At 47.6% G+C, this 12,765-nt stretch overlaps 1 long non-coding RNA gene across 1 annotated transcript; it reads right to left on the bottom strand.

The window, feature by feature from the left end:
- Positions 1 to 4,298: 4,298 nt before the first annotated feature.
- Positions 4,299 to 5,786, bottom strand: LOC140913758 (uncharacterized). Its single transcript, XR_012159652.2, has 2 exons — positions 5,567 to 5,786; positions 4,299 to 5,242 (listed from the first exon to the last, which is right to left on the bottom strand). It is a non-coding gene; the product is annotated as an uncharacterized LOC140913758 (long non-coding RNA).
- Between the last annotated feature and the right edge of the window lie 6,979 nt (positions 5,787 to 12,765).

A 12,765-nucleotide genomic window follows, 5' to 3' on the forward strand; every position in this document is an offset into this window, starting at 1 on the left:
TAGGCTCTAGATATTCAGGTCTCTCGGTAAAGGCCTGTACTCTAAGAATTTAGGTGTATTCTTATCCCTTGGCTAGTTATTGAGGTATGAAAGAAAGAATCAAAACCACTGTCTGCCGGTGTAAGGGCCTTCTCTCACTGGGACAGTCTGAGGCCCTGTTCTTAGGCTCAGGCCTTTGGCTAAGCAACAGAGGCAGCCATAAGCTGGGAAGCGACCGGTCACATCCTCAGCAGTCCCATTGAAATAAGGTGCTATTGGGCTGTTAGGAACACAGTCCTGTCCCGATAGTGCCCATCACCTCCAGAGAAAGGGAAGTGCCTAGAAGATGTAAAAGGAAACCTAGTTTGATAGCGTCCTGTCTGGCAAGAACTCACTTATCCATAGCTGGGATGTGAAATCCTCATTTCTGTGAAAAGAACGAGGAGGACTCGTGGCACCTTAGAGGCTAACAAATTTATCTGAGCGTAAGCTTTCGTGAGCTACAGCTCGCTTCACCATTTCTGTGTTTGTTCTATCACTGTAGTCCCCATTTCCCCATTGTTTGTCTGTATAATCTCTGTCTGGTTCTGGGATTGTTCCTGTCTGCTGTATAATGAATTTTGCTGGGTGTAAACTAATTGAGGTGGTGGGATATAATTGGTTACATAATCCTGTTACAATATGTTAGGATTGGTTAGTTAAATTTCAGGAAAATGATTGGTTAAGGTATAGCTAAGCCGAACTCAAGTTTTATTATATAGTCTGCAGTCAATCAGGAAGTGGGGGTGTGTGGGGGCGGAAATGGGAACAGGGAATGGGAGTAAGGAAGTTGGAATCATGTTTGGCTAAGGGCAGGAATGGGATCAGGGACACAGGTGGAAGGCTCTGTGGTGTCAGAGCTGGAAAGGGGGACACTAAGGAAGGAAACTGGAATCATGCTTGCTGGAAGTTCACCCCAATAAACATCGAATTGTTTGCACCTTTGGACTTGGGGTATTGTTGCTCTCTGTTCATGCAAGAAGGACCAGGGAAGTAAGTGGGTGAAGGAATAAGCCCCCTAACGGTAAGCTGCACCCCTCACCCTCTCCCACACCCCAACCCCAGACCAGACCCCAGACCACCTCCCACACCCCAACCACCCACCCCAGCCCAGAGCCTACACCCCAACTCCTTCCCAGAACACATTTCCCATACCCCCTCCTGCACCCCAACCCCCTGCCCCAGCCCAGACCCCACACCACGCACCCAAACTCCCTCCCAGAGCCTTAGGCAGGTGTGTGTGTGTGTGGGGGGGGGGACTTGGACCACCAAAAATTATACAAACCTGCCACCCTTGATTACATGGGCCTGTCCCCTAACTCTGCGTTTCCTGGTTTTCAGAGCTTTGAGGGCCTCCCCATCCTGGAAGGGCAAGAGATGGCCCCAGCCCGCGGCAAGCTTAACACTGAGATCACCATGGTTTTGCAAGTAAATAAGATTGAGGTTCGGGTTCTGACCTCCCTGTGCCTGCATCCCCATGCTGCCCTGAAGCTAACTGGGCTGGCAGGGAGAGGGGGGAACTGCAGGGCTCAGATGCACAGACCCCCACCCTGCTGCTCCAGAGCTGGCTGTGGTGTGGGTGAGGGTTATTTGTCTCTCTGGTACCAGCCGCAGTTCAGGGCCTGATCCCCTTGTCACTGCAGCTGACACAAGCCCAGGAGCCAGCCCTGCAGGACCCCTCTCCAGTCCAGGGCCAGGAGCCGTGGCATGGACCAATCAGCTGTGGATGCAGGGGCGGGACCAGTCGCGAAGTGGACCAGTCACTGCTAGGTCTGGACTGCAGAAGCCTGGACTTTGACTCTTATTTCGAAATCCGTCCCCCAGAAGCAGCACGGCTTTGTAGGGCACCCAAAAATTTGGGGCACCCCTGAGGCTTAGTGTCCAACCTCCCACCTTTTCCGCTCCCTGTTCTGATCCTTCCTGCAGCTCCCACCACAGCTGGCTGCTGCAGCCTGGTGAGTCTTCCGGGGGAGGGGATCTGCTACTTAACAGTGAAAAAGCCTCCAGCCTGCCAGACCTGTTAGCACAACACTGAAACTGTTAAAGAGCCATTTAAGTTTTTTTTCCACTGCATGCATCCGATGAAGTGAGCTGTAGCTCCCGAAAGCTTATGCTCAAATAAATTTGTTAGTCTCTAAGGTGCCACAAGTCCTCCTTTTCTTTTTGCGGATACAGACTAACAGGGCTGCTACTCTGAAACCTGTCAAGTGGTAATGAAGCCATTTAACAAGCATTTGCCAACCCCCAGGTCTATACTGTCAGTTTCTGAATTTACTGACAAAACCAGTTGTGCATTACTCAACTCCTCCGAGTTAAGATCAAGTGTTTACTCAGAACATGTTAGTCACAGGACCTTAGTTTAAAATTTGCTTTAAAAATATTTCATTAGTGTGTTGCTGAAGATGATAAAATCACATCTCTAAAAAAACCCTTGCATCAATTTATAGATCATAGAATCATAGAATATCAGGGTTGGAAGGGACCTCAGGAGGTCATCTAGTCCAACCCCCTGCTCAAAGGAGGACCAACCCCAATTAAATCATCCCAGCCAGGGCTTTGCCAAGCCTGACCTTAAAAACTTCTAAGGAAGGAGATTCCACCATCTCCCTAGGCAACACATTCCAGTGTTTCACCACCCTCCTAGTGAAAAAGTTTTTCCTAATATCCAACCTAAACCTCCCCCACTGCAACTTGAGACCATTACTCCTCGTTCTGTCCTCTGCTACCACTGAGAACAGTCTAGATCCATCCTCTTTGGAACCCCCTTTCAGGGAGTTGAAAGCAGCTACCAAATCCCCCCTCATTCTTCTCTTCCGTAGACTAAACAATCCCAGTTCCTTCAGCCTCTCCTCATAAATCATGTGTTCCAGTCCCCTAATCATTTTTGTTGCCCTCTGCTGGATGTTTTCCAATTTTTCCACATCCTTCTTGTAGTGTGGGGCCCAAAACTGGACACAGTACTCCAGATGAGACCTCACCAATGTCTAACAGGGGGGAATGATCACGTCCCTCGATCTGCTGGCAATGCCCCTACTTATACATCCCAAAATGCCATTGGCCTTCTTGGCAACAAGGGCACACTGTTGACTCCTATCCAGCTTCTCGTCCACTGTAACCCCTAGGTCCTTTTCTGTAGAACTGCTGCCTAGTCACTTGGTCCCTAGTCTGTAGAGGTGCATGGGATTCTTCCATCCTAAGTGCAGGACTCTGCACTTGTCCTTGTTGAACCTTATCAGCTTTCTTTTGGCCCAATCCTCTAATTTGTCTAGGCCCCTCTGTATCCTATCCCTACCCTCCAGCGTATTTACCACTCCTCCCAGTTTAGTGTCACCTGCAAACTTGCTGAGGGTGCAATCCACACCATCCTCCAGATCATTTATGAAGATATTGAACAAAACCGGCTCCAGGGCCGACCCTTGGGGCACTCCACTTGGGGCACTCCACCAGCTGCCAACTAGACATGGAGCCATTGATCACTACCCGTTGAGCCCGACAATCTAGCCAACTTTCTATCCACCTTATAGTCCATTCATCCAGCCCATAGTTCTTTAACTTGCTAGCAAGAATACTGTAGGATACCGTATCAAAATCTTTGCTAAAGTCAAGGAACAACACGTCCACTGCTTTCCCCTCATCCACAGAGCCAGTTATCTCGTCATAGAAGGCAATTAGATAAGTCAGGCATGACTTGCCCTTGGTGAATCCATGCTGACTGTTCCTGATCACTTTCCTCTCCTCTAAGTGCTTCAGAATTGATTCCTTGAGGACCTGCTCCATGATTTTTCCAGGGACTGAGGTGAGGCTGACTGGCCTGTAGTTCCCAGGATCCTCCTTCTTCCCTTTTTTAAAGATGGGCACTACATTAGCCTTTTTCCAGTCGTCCGGGATGCACAAACTGAGTATTCATCTTTAGCCTTAAATGCTTGGATCTTCCGACATATAGTTTTTTAAATATATCCTTCAAAAGACCACCCTTATCTAAAACCCACATGCGAGCCCAGGCTGCCTCAGGCAAAGGGGCACCAGTTTAAGAATACTGCATAGGGCCCCATAAATCGTAAGGACATCCCTGCCCTGGAGGGCAAGCAGAAAAGAGGTTAGGTCCAGGCATGGACCCTAACAGCCCCACCCCACAGCTTGCTAGTTTGTTAATTTCAGCGTACTAAAGGGGCCGGAGAGACACAGAACTGTCCTCTGACAATGTTAAACAATTAAACAGGGTTGAGAGTATGGAAACCTCAGGCTGCTTTGTCCCCTGGCAAACAATAGAATCCTCATGCTGCAACTTGGAAATTTATTAAGCAGGATACACAAGAAAATAATTCAAAACAAAACAAAGGATTTTGAAAGTGAGTGTTAAGCAAAACAATTGTAAGCAAAACTTGAAGTCCCTTTTTTTCAGAGAGGATACTTGTGAAATATTCTTTTGTTGAGAGCTGTGAGTTTTGTGGTTACTTTTCCTGCTTTTAACAAAACGGATGCAAAAGGAAGCGGAGGAAGAGAACCAATAGTAAGGTGGGAGAAATATGGCTTTGTGTCGGCGTTTTCAGGACACAGGACAGCTGATCTGTCATGGCTAGATGCTCTGGGCTGGCAAGTCGGTCAGGATAGCTGTTGCTCTGGACCTGACTCACTTTCCCAGTCCTGGTCATCATCTGGCTGTTCTGGGCAGGTCCTTTTCTTCACCAGTTCTTCACTGAGTGGGCTCTCTTATGCCATTATGCTGGTGTCATGCCTTGCAGTTGATTAAAGGATCAGCTCAAAGACGCACACACACACACAGAGATAGGACAGGCAGAAGATAGCAGGGGATGGAAAGGAACACACAAGGGAAAGGAAAAACAGCAGGATCCTCATGTTTATTAACCTGGTGTCTTGGTGGACTGGCCGTGATGGCCAGGTGTCCCCACTGGTTTGCTGAGCTCTGGGTGTTGCAGTGACCCTGGAGGCTCACCACCCTTCCCCTCTCTGGTTTCTTTCCAGGCAAATGATAACCAAACCCATGCCTATGCAGGAGCCCACCACAGTCCAGGGTAGACACAGATGGACATCATTTTCTATGTGAAAACTGACAAGTCCTTCATGTAAGTCAACATTTTACCCCCTCCTCCAGGCAGCTGCACAACCATGACAAAGATAGACTTGTTTCTGATGAAGTAATCTGAAAATTTCTTCCCTTTTTCCACTTGTTGGTTAGCGTACAGCAAACTAAATTGTTGGTAACCTGGCGATAAAATAAAGGGAGAGTTAGCACAGTGGATCTCTAAACAATTGCTTTTCTGCCATTTCTTATTTGGACTGTTGGATCAAAAAGCGAAATAACTAAACATATAAGAAAATGATTTCTAGCTGCTTGACTTGTCTGTAGATGAAATAACTAATTAAAAAAAAATCACAAGTCTCTTACAATAATGGAAACTGACGTTGCCAAAATGTTGTTCTGCTGGATGGTGTATAATTATCCAAATGCAAAATACGTCTCAGACGCTGAGCTCTCTCAAACAATAATTGCTCAGTTTTAAAGTACGTTTATTTCCTTACAACTTACCTGGCTTCTTCAGGAGTTTGGTTGCCACCATCTCCATGAATTTGTCAATGGTCATATTGTTGAATTCCTGCTCTTTATTTGCCACATCTATGATGCTTCTTCTGCCCTCCACCCCATCTACAAACACCTGGAACACGATAGACATCCTCACTGCTCTTCCATCAGCTGGCAACTGAGCCAGTGCCTTCCCTTCTCCTCACCACCAAGTCTCTGAAGCTTTCACTTTCACTGTTTGTGATGCATTTTTAAAGCAACAACGTCTGCATTACTGAGCCGTAAAAACAGCCATTAAGAAATGTCTTCCAGAGCAGTCATTGGGGTGGATGCTGGGGCAGCTGTCTCGGGACTGGTCTTGGGGGGAGAGCTGGGTGATGCTGTAGATACAGGTTTAACACTGGTGAAAGGCTTCAATATGATTTTAGCTGTTAGCTGAGATTGGCGTGAGCATGGCATTGGTTTGAGCTGGTATTAACAAGACAGCAGGACCTTGTTTTGCAAAAGTAAGGACTCTGCTGAGCCAAACGGTCTTAAGCTCTTCGGACTTTTTCCACAAAAGGACAAAGCAGTGTGACCAAAACCCCTCTCCATTCTGAACCGTGTTTTGCAGGACAGCGGAAAATAGAAACGAGCTCATGGGCGGCCGGTGACAAGGCCGTTGGGGGAAGCTAGCCCCCAGCCCCTCCCCTTGTGCCCAAGGCCCTGCCCTATATGCCCCCCCTTCTGTCCCCCCTCCCCTGCAGGAGCTCAGAGCACCCCCACCACAGCCCCTGGCCCCAGCGCCGGGCAGCCAGCCCCGGTGCACCATGTGGCAGCACTCCCGGCCCCGGTGCTCTGGGCGGCGCAGCCAGCCTCCGGGTGGCATGGCCCCAGCAGCAGCCGCTCTGACTCCCTGCGGGAGGCAGGCCAGCCAGCCCCAGCCAGCCTGGGCTCGCCAAGGCAGAACGCTCTGGGAACTGCAGGAGGGGGCCTGGCCTGGGGGTGCAGTGTGGGCAGGGCCACGCTAGGCTGTTTGGGAAGGCACAGCGTACCCCTGCCTATGTAAGGATACCCGCTGCCCGTGTTCCCGGAGCTCTGAAAGGGGAGGGGGTGCATGCCTGCTGGGCAGCTGAACTCAAAACACTGAGCAGAGCGGTCACGGTGGGCATTGTGGGATAGTGAGGGAGGCCAGTTCTGGCGATATAACAAATGGCACTGTCTACGCTGACGCTTTGTTGCTTTAACTTTGCAGCAAAAAGCTCGATGCCTCTCATCGAGGTAGTTTTATTTTGTCAGAAAACAGCAGAGTTTTGCCTCCAAAAGGAGCTTTGCAACGTGTCCACCTCCACCATTTTGTCGGCAAAAGCTGCCTTTTGCGGACACAGCTGTGCAGTGTGGACAAGGCTTGAGCCTCCGGTGTCTTTCCCTCCTCTGCTGTCCCAGCTGCCCCCTCAATCTTTAGAAACTGGTGCCCTGAGCCCCTGCAAATGAAAGTAAGACGATCAGTTTTTAATAAAAGGAGTACTTGTGGCACCTTAAGAGCTCTCCTTACAGTGTGTATAACACCCATTGTTTCATGTTCTCTGTGTATATAAATCTCCCCACTGTATTTTCCACTGAATACATCCGATGAAGTGAGCTGTAGCTCACGAAAGCTCATGCTCAAATAAATTGGTTAGTCTCTAAGGTGCCATAAGTACTCCTTTTCTTTTTGCGAATACAGACTAACATGGCTGTTACTCTGAAACCTGTCAGTTTTTAATGTGACTGTTGTCCCTGCCAAGTCTTTCTCACTCAGGGACAAATCCTACACTCCGTATTCAGGCAAAAATAACCTACTGGCTTCTGAGGAGCTTTGCCTAAGGACTCTATGAGTTTGCTAAAGTGGCCTAGGGAATAAAAGCTCATTTTTTAAAAAAACAAATTGCAACATGGCTACAGGCAGCGGTGCTTGATTACAGCCAGTTGTTTTCTTCCTGATGCAGCTCTGGTTGGTGAACTGTGGAGAGGGAGATCTAATCTACGAATAAAAAAAGAGAAAAATGAAAGTAAGTTTTAAGTTTCATTTTCACCGCTGGGTGGGGCAGTGTTTCCAGGAATTAGAGCTGTTTATCAGAACGGTGACACCATGAACAAACATTAATTTTGGACACGGCTGTAGAGAGACATGAGCCTGGAGTTCCCCTGCCTGTGACACAGCCCCAAGGGCTGAGGCCCACAAACGCAATTATCCAGGCCAAGGCCAAGCTTCCTGGGAAGCTCAGGGGGGTTTCTGTGGGCTCATCGGGGCTATGCAGGGTTCATGTTTGCAAAGTAACCACAGTAGCTTTTCCTTCAGAATGCCCAGGGGCTTGTATTGAGCATTTAAAACCCAAATGTCCCCTATAGTATGCATACCTCACGCTTGCCTTTGTACCATTTGAATACCAAACACCTTTCACTAAACGCACCAAATAAACTGCATTTCTCTCCATGAAAAACAAGATGTTCGCCCTCCTGTGGTTTCCGTGCTGTAATCAACCACCTCCCATTTCCCATTGGCCCCCCTCGCTGTGGCAAAGCAGGTCTGTCTGCTGACTGCCTAGGCAGAGTAGGTGCATCTATGCAGATGCGCTCTGCTCCTGAGATCCTTGCCCCAGTGCCTCAGTAGCCATGGGGTATCCTGGCTTACCTATGTTTGTCTGATCATTGTGAAGGGGTGTGTTACTGCATGAATAAATGGGGTTAATCCAGGAAGAGGGTGTCTGCACGTCAAAAAACAATGGCTTCAGATAGTCACCCAGCTACCAACACTTAAAGGACAATGCAGGGGCCATTTGCTCTGATGTTTCTACCTTGGGTCCCCAGTGAGCCAAGCCAACAAGTTTGGCAAGCAGGGGGCTGTTCTGGGGTGCAATAAAACAAGGTCTAATTGTGGTGCTGTCTCTCTCAGTGCATAGGTCATTGATCCTCTGGAGTTCCATCTGTTTTTCTCAGGAAGCTCCATGGTGTCTGTTTCTGTCTCAGGCCTTTTCCCCGAAGCGGGGGGGAAGCCTGGTTCTCCATTCCTCTCTGGAGTCTCCCCGGCTCACAGCATGAATTATAAAATGCTCATGTCCATTGTCCTAACCTGGTCTTCTCAAGCCCGGGCAATTCTTTTATTATCTAGAAAAAAAGTCCTCTTTAAAAGTCTGTATCCAAAAGTGGAAGAGATTCTCTGTTCAGGCCAAAGATAAGGGCCTAATGCCTGATTCCTCACAAGTAATCTAGCTAGGTATGTGTTAGATTATGATTTCTTTAAATGGCTGAGAAAATAGCTGTGCTGAATAGAATGAATATTCCTGTCTGTGTGTCTTTTTTGTGACTTAAGGTTTTGCCTAGAGGGATTCTCTTATGTTTTGAATCTAATTACCCTGTAAGGTATCTACCATCCTGATTTTACAGAGGTGATTCCTTTTTACTTCTATTAAAAGTCTTCTTGTAAGAAAACTGAATGCTTTTTCATTGTTCTTAAGATCCAAGGGTTTGGGTCTGTGGTCACCTATGCAAATTGGTGAGGATTTTTACCAAACCTTCCCCAGGAAGTGGGGTGCAAGAGTTGGGAGGATTTTGGGGGGAAAGACGTGTCCAAATTAAATTTCTTCAGGAACCCAGATAAAGTTTGGTGGTGGCAGTGGAAGTCCAAGGGCAAAGGGTAAAATAGTTTGTACCTTGGGGAAGTTTTAACCTAAGCTGGTAAAAGTAAGCTTAGGAGGTTTTCATGCAGGTCCCCACATCTGTACCCTAGAGTTCAGAGTGGGGAAGGAACCTTGACAAGGTGCCATCAGTGAGCAGTGTTGGAGTTATGCCTCTGTGTGTGCACGCTAGCCCAGCGAGACGATGGGACCACAAAATGTCCGCCTGTGGGGACTCCACACCGACTGCTAGTGAGTGTGCACACCTCTGAGAGCAGGCATCCTCACAGGGCTATGGTTATGGCTCTTAAAAGGGAGTGATGATCAGTGGATCCTAATCTCGCCAAAGTGCTGGCTCCTATATAGCCTGGTATTGTCCCCTGCCCTCAGATAGTGCCCCTGTCCCAACTGTAGACTCATCTGTGGTCCGTTAGCAGCAAGTTCTGTAGAAACTGATATTTATACCTCTGAGCAAGCCTGAGAAAGGCACAGTCGGGATCTCTGCTGATTTGCCAAGAAATGGGACGGGAGGCTGGCAGCGATTGGAGTTAGGGGCAGAGATGGGGAGTGGTTGGGCAACGAGACTTGGTCTGGGAGCCAGGGAGGGAAGTGGTGGTGAGGGGATTGGCCAAGGGGGAAAGAACTGGAGGAGGTAGGATGACCAGAAAGCAAGTGTGTGTGAAAAATCAGCATACTTTTTGGGAGGGTGGGGGGTATAGTTGCCTATATAAGACAAAGCCCCTAATATCGGGATGGTCCTGATAAAATTGGGACATCTGGCAGTGTTCCCTCTAGGTTTTTACATCCATGTGTGGAAGGAATTTTGTTATGTGCACAATATGGAGGCGATGTGTGATTCATCACCTTCATATCAGTGCCCATAACAAAATTCATGTGGTGGGGTTGGGGCCGAGGCGTTCGGAGTGTGGGAGGGGGCTTGGGGCTGGGGCAGAGGGTTGGGGTGCGGGGGGATGAGGGGTCTGGCTGGGGATGCAGACTCTGGGGTGGGGCTGGGGATGAGGATTTTGGGGTGTGGGAGGGGGCTCAGGGCCGAGACAAAGGGTCAGGGTGCAGGGGATCAGGGGTTTGGGGTGCAGGCTGTCCCAGGGCTGCGGTGGGAAGAGAGGACTCCCTCCACCCCTCTCTTGCTGCAGCAGCTCGGGGCCAGGTCAGAGGTGCCTCTCCCCGGTCACATCAGCAATGGCGGGGCTGGGCTGGGCTGAGGGTGGGGCTCCTGTCCCTGTCAGCTACAGCGGGCCTGGGCTGGGCCGAGGGAGGGGCTCCTCTCCTTGGCAGCTCCGGTGGGGCCAGGCTGGGTCGGAGGAGTGGTGCCTCTCCCCCCAGCCTGCGTGGCCCTTGAGAGCCTGCTCCGTGACTGCACAGCTTACAGGGGACATAGACACCTGGTGACCCTACCAGGAGGGGAGGCAGATCGGACAAGGAGCTGAGATAGGCGGGGAGAACTGGAAATGGCTGGGCTAAGACTGGGACAAGGAGCTGGGGAGTGGAAGTGGGGACTGGGAATGGCAAGGTGGGGAGACTGGGACTGGGGTGAGGAATCTGGAGGATTGAGACTGGGATCAGAAACTCAGGAGTGGAAACTGGAGCTGGCTAAATGAGGAGACTGAGAGGGGACGAGGAGCCACGGGTGTAGTGGAGACTAGGACTGGGACAGGGCAGAAGGGGTCAGGCTTCGGGGGCATGGGTCAAAGAGTCTACGTTCACTACAGCAGTGGTTCTCAACAAGGGGCACGTGTAGCCCTGGCGATACTCAGAGGTCTTCCGGGGGTACCTCCACTCACCTGGATATTTGCCTTGTTTTCCAACAGGCTCCATAAAAAGCACGAGCGCAGTCAGGACAAGCTAAAATTTCATACAGACAATGACTTGTTTACACTGCTCTATATGCTACACGCGGAAATGTAAGTACAATAGTTATATTCCTGTTGATTTATTTCATAATTATCTGGTAAAACTGAGAAAGTAGCAATTTGTCAATAACAGTGTGGCTGGGACACTTCTGTATTTTTGTGTCTGAATTTATAAACTGGCTGAGATTCACACATTTCTCTAAAAACCTGTTAAGTCTACAAGACAATGATATAACCACTTTGAATCAAGTTTATTTTTTTCTTGGGAAATGGCACAATTTGTGGGCGGAAAAAGAGAGAGAAAAATCATTATGTGACACTACTGTATTACTTAAAACAAAACCGATTTTAAAAAGTTAAGGATACTAAGTGACAACAATGTTGTGCTGAAACACACGTTTATTATACTGGATCTGATATATATTTGAGCAATATAAGATATATGACGTCTTAAAAGCAAAGAAATGAAGAATTAAAGTATTTGTAAATAAGAGGAAGCACAACCTTAAGTCCTTTGCTGAATGGGGAGCTAAACAAATTGGATGGAGCGTACAGAGCATTACACTGTAAGAGTTAGTGGCAACTTAATATTGGCTATAAACAATACAATCCATATGCCCCTAGAAGCTCTAAAATTGTTAGAAAACTATCCATCAAAATTGACTGTATATTTGATTGTCATTGATTTGTGCTCTCTGCACAAGCAAAGCATCACCCCACTCTCTTGTTTTTGTCCTGAAAAACTTTGCCAGCTCTAGGACTATGGGAATAAATCCTGTTCGTCCTTTTGACTGTAGACTACAGAGGTAGCGAATCATTTCTAATTTTCAAATAATGAGAGTTCCGTTAATATTTTACTAGACCTGCACTTAGAATCCCCGTGTGGCATGAATCATTGTCTAAATCCAATCTCTCTGCGTGTAGATAGCTTGTATTTCCTGTGTTCCTAAGTGCTGTACATGGACCAAAAGCAATGGTGAGCAGGCTTGGAGTTATCTAGAAATGGTCAAAAATTCTCAGTCAAAACTGTTTTTGACAGAAAATTGGGTTTTCAACTAACCCGGGTTTTCCATGGAATGTGTCTGCTTTCTGTGGAAAATTACAAACTTATTCACTGAAAACCAAAACATTCTCAGCCCAAACCTCAAAAGTTTAATTTTTCAGTTTTTCACAAAATGAAATGTTTAGCAGAAAACATTGACAAAAAATGAATTTTTTTGTGGTGGTGAAATTTTGCACAGGAAGAAAAAAATCTGACCAGTTCTAGTCATATCCTCTTGCCTCACACAATTTCAAGCATACTGTGAGCAGATAGCATTCTGCTAGTAGACGGGCACAAACATTACATTTCACCAAAACTTCCTAGAAGTGTCATTTTAAAATCTCAAAGATCTAATTCAATTTATTCAACATTTTCAGAACAGGAGTCAATTAATTTGTTAATGAGCTTTAATGCTAAACCTCTGAGAGCAAGACATTTTTTTTTGGCGTTCCAAAGCAAACCAAAATCCGTCTTGCAGGGAAATGCTAACTACAGTCTTAACTATGAAGAGTCTACTGTAATGTGACAGTAGTGGATATCTAAGAACCACGTTCTTCTAACACTGAACAGAGAATATTGCTGTACGGGAATAAAGAAGACCCATAAGTTTACTTCCACAGTGAGGCCAGCATAACACATTGTACATAGACCAATTTA

The sequence above is a fragment of the Lepidochelys kempii genome, chromosome 6 (genome assembly GCF_965140285.1).
Source record: "Lepidochelys kempii isolate rLepKem1 chromosome 6, rLepKem1.hap1, whole genome shotgun sequence".
In the NCBI taxonomy this organism is placed as follows: domain Eukaryota; kingdom Metazoa; phylum Chordata; order Testudines; family Cheloniidae; genus Lepidochelys; species Lepidochelys kempii.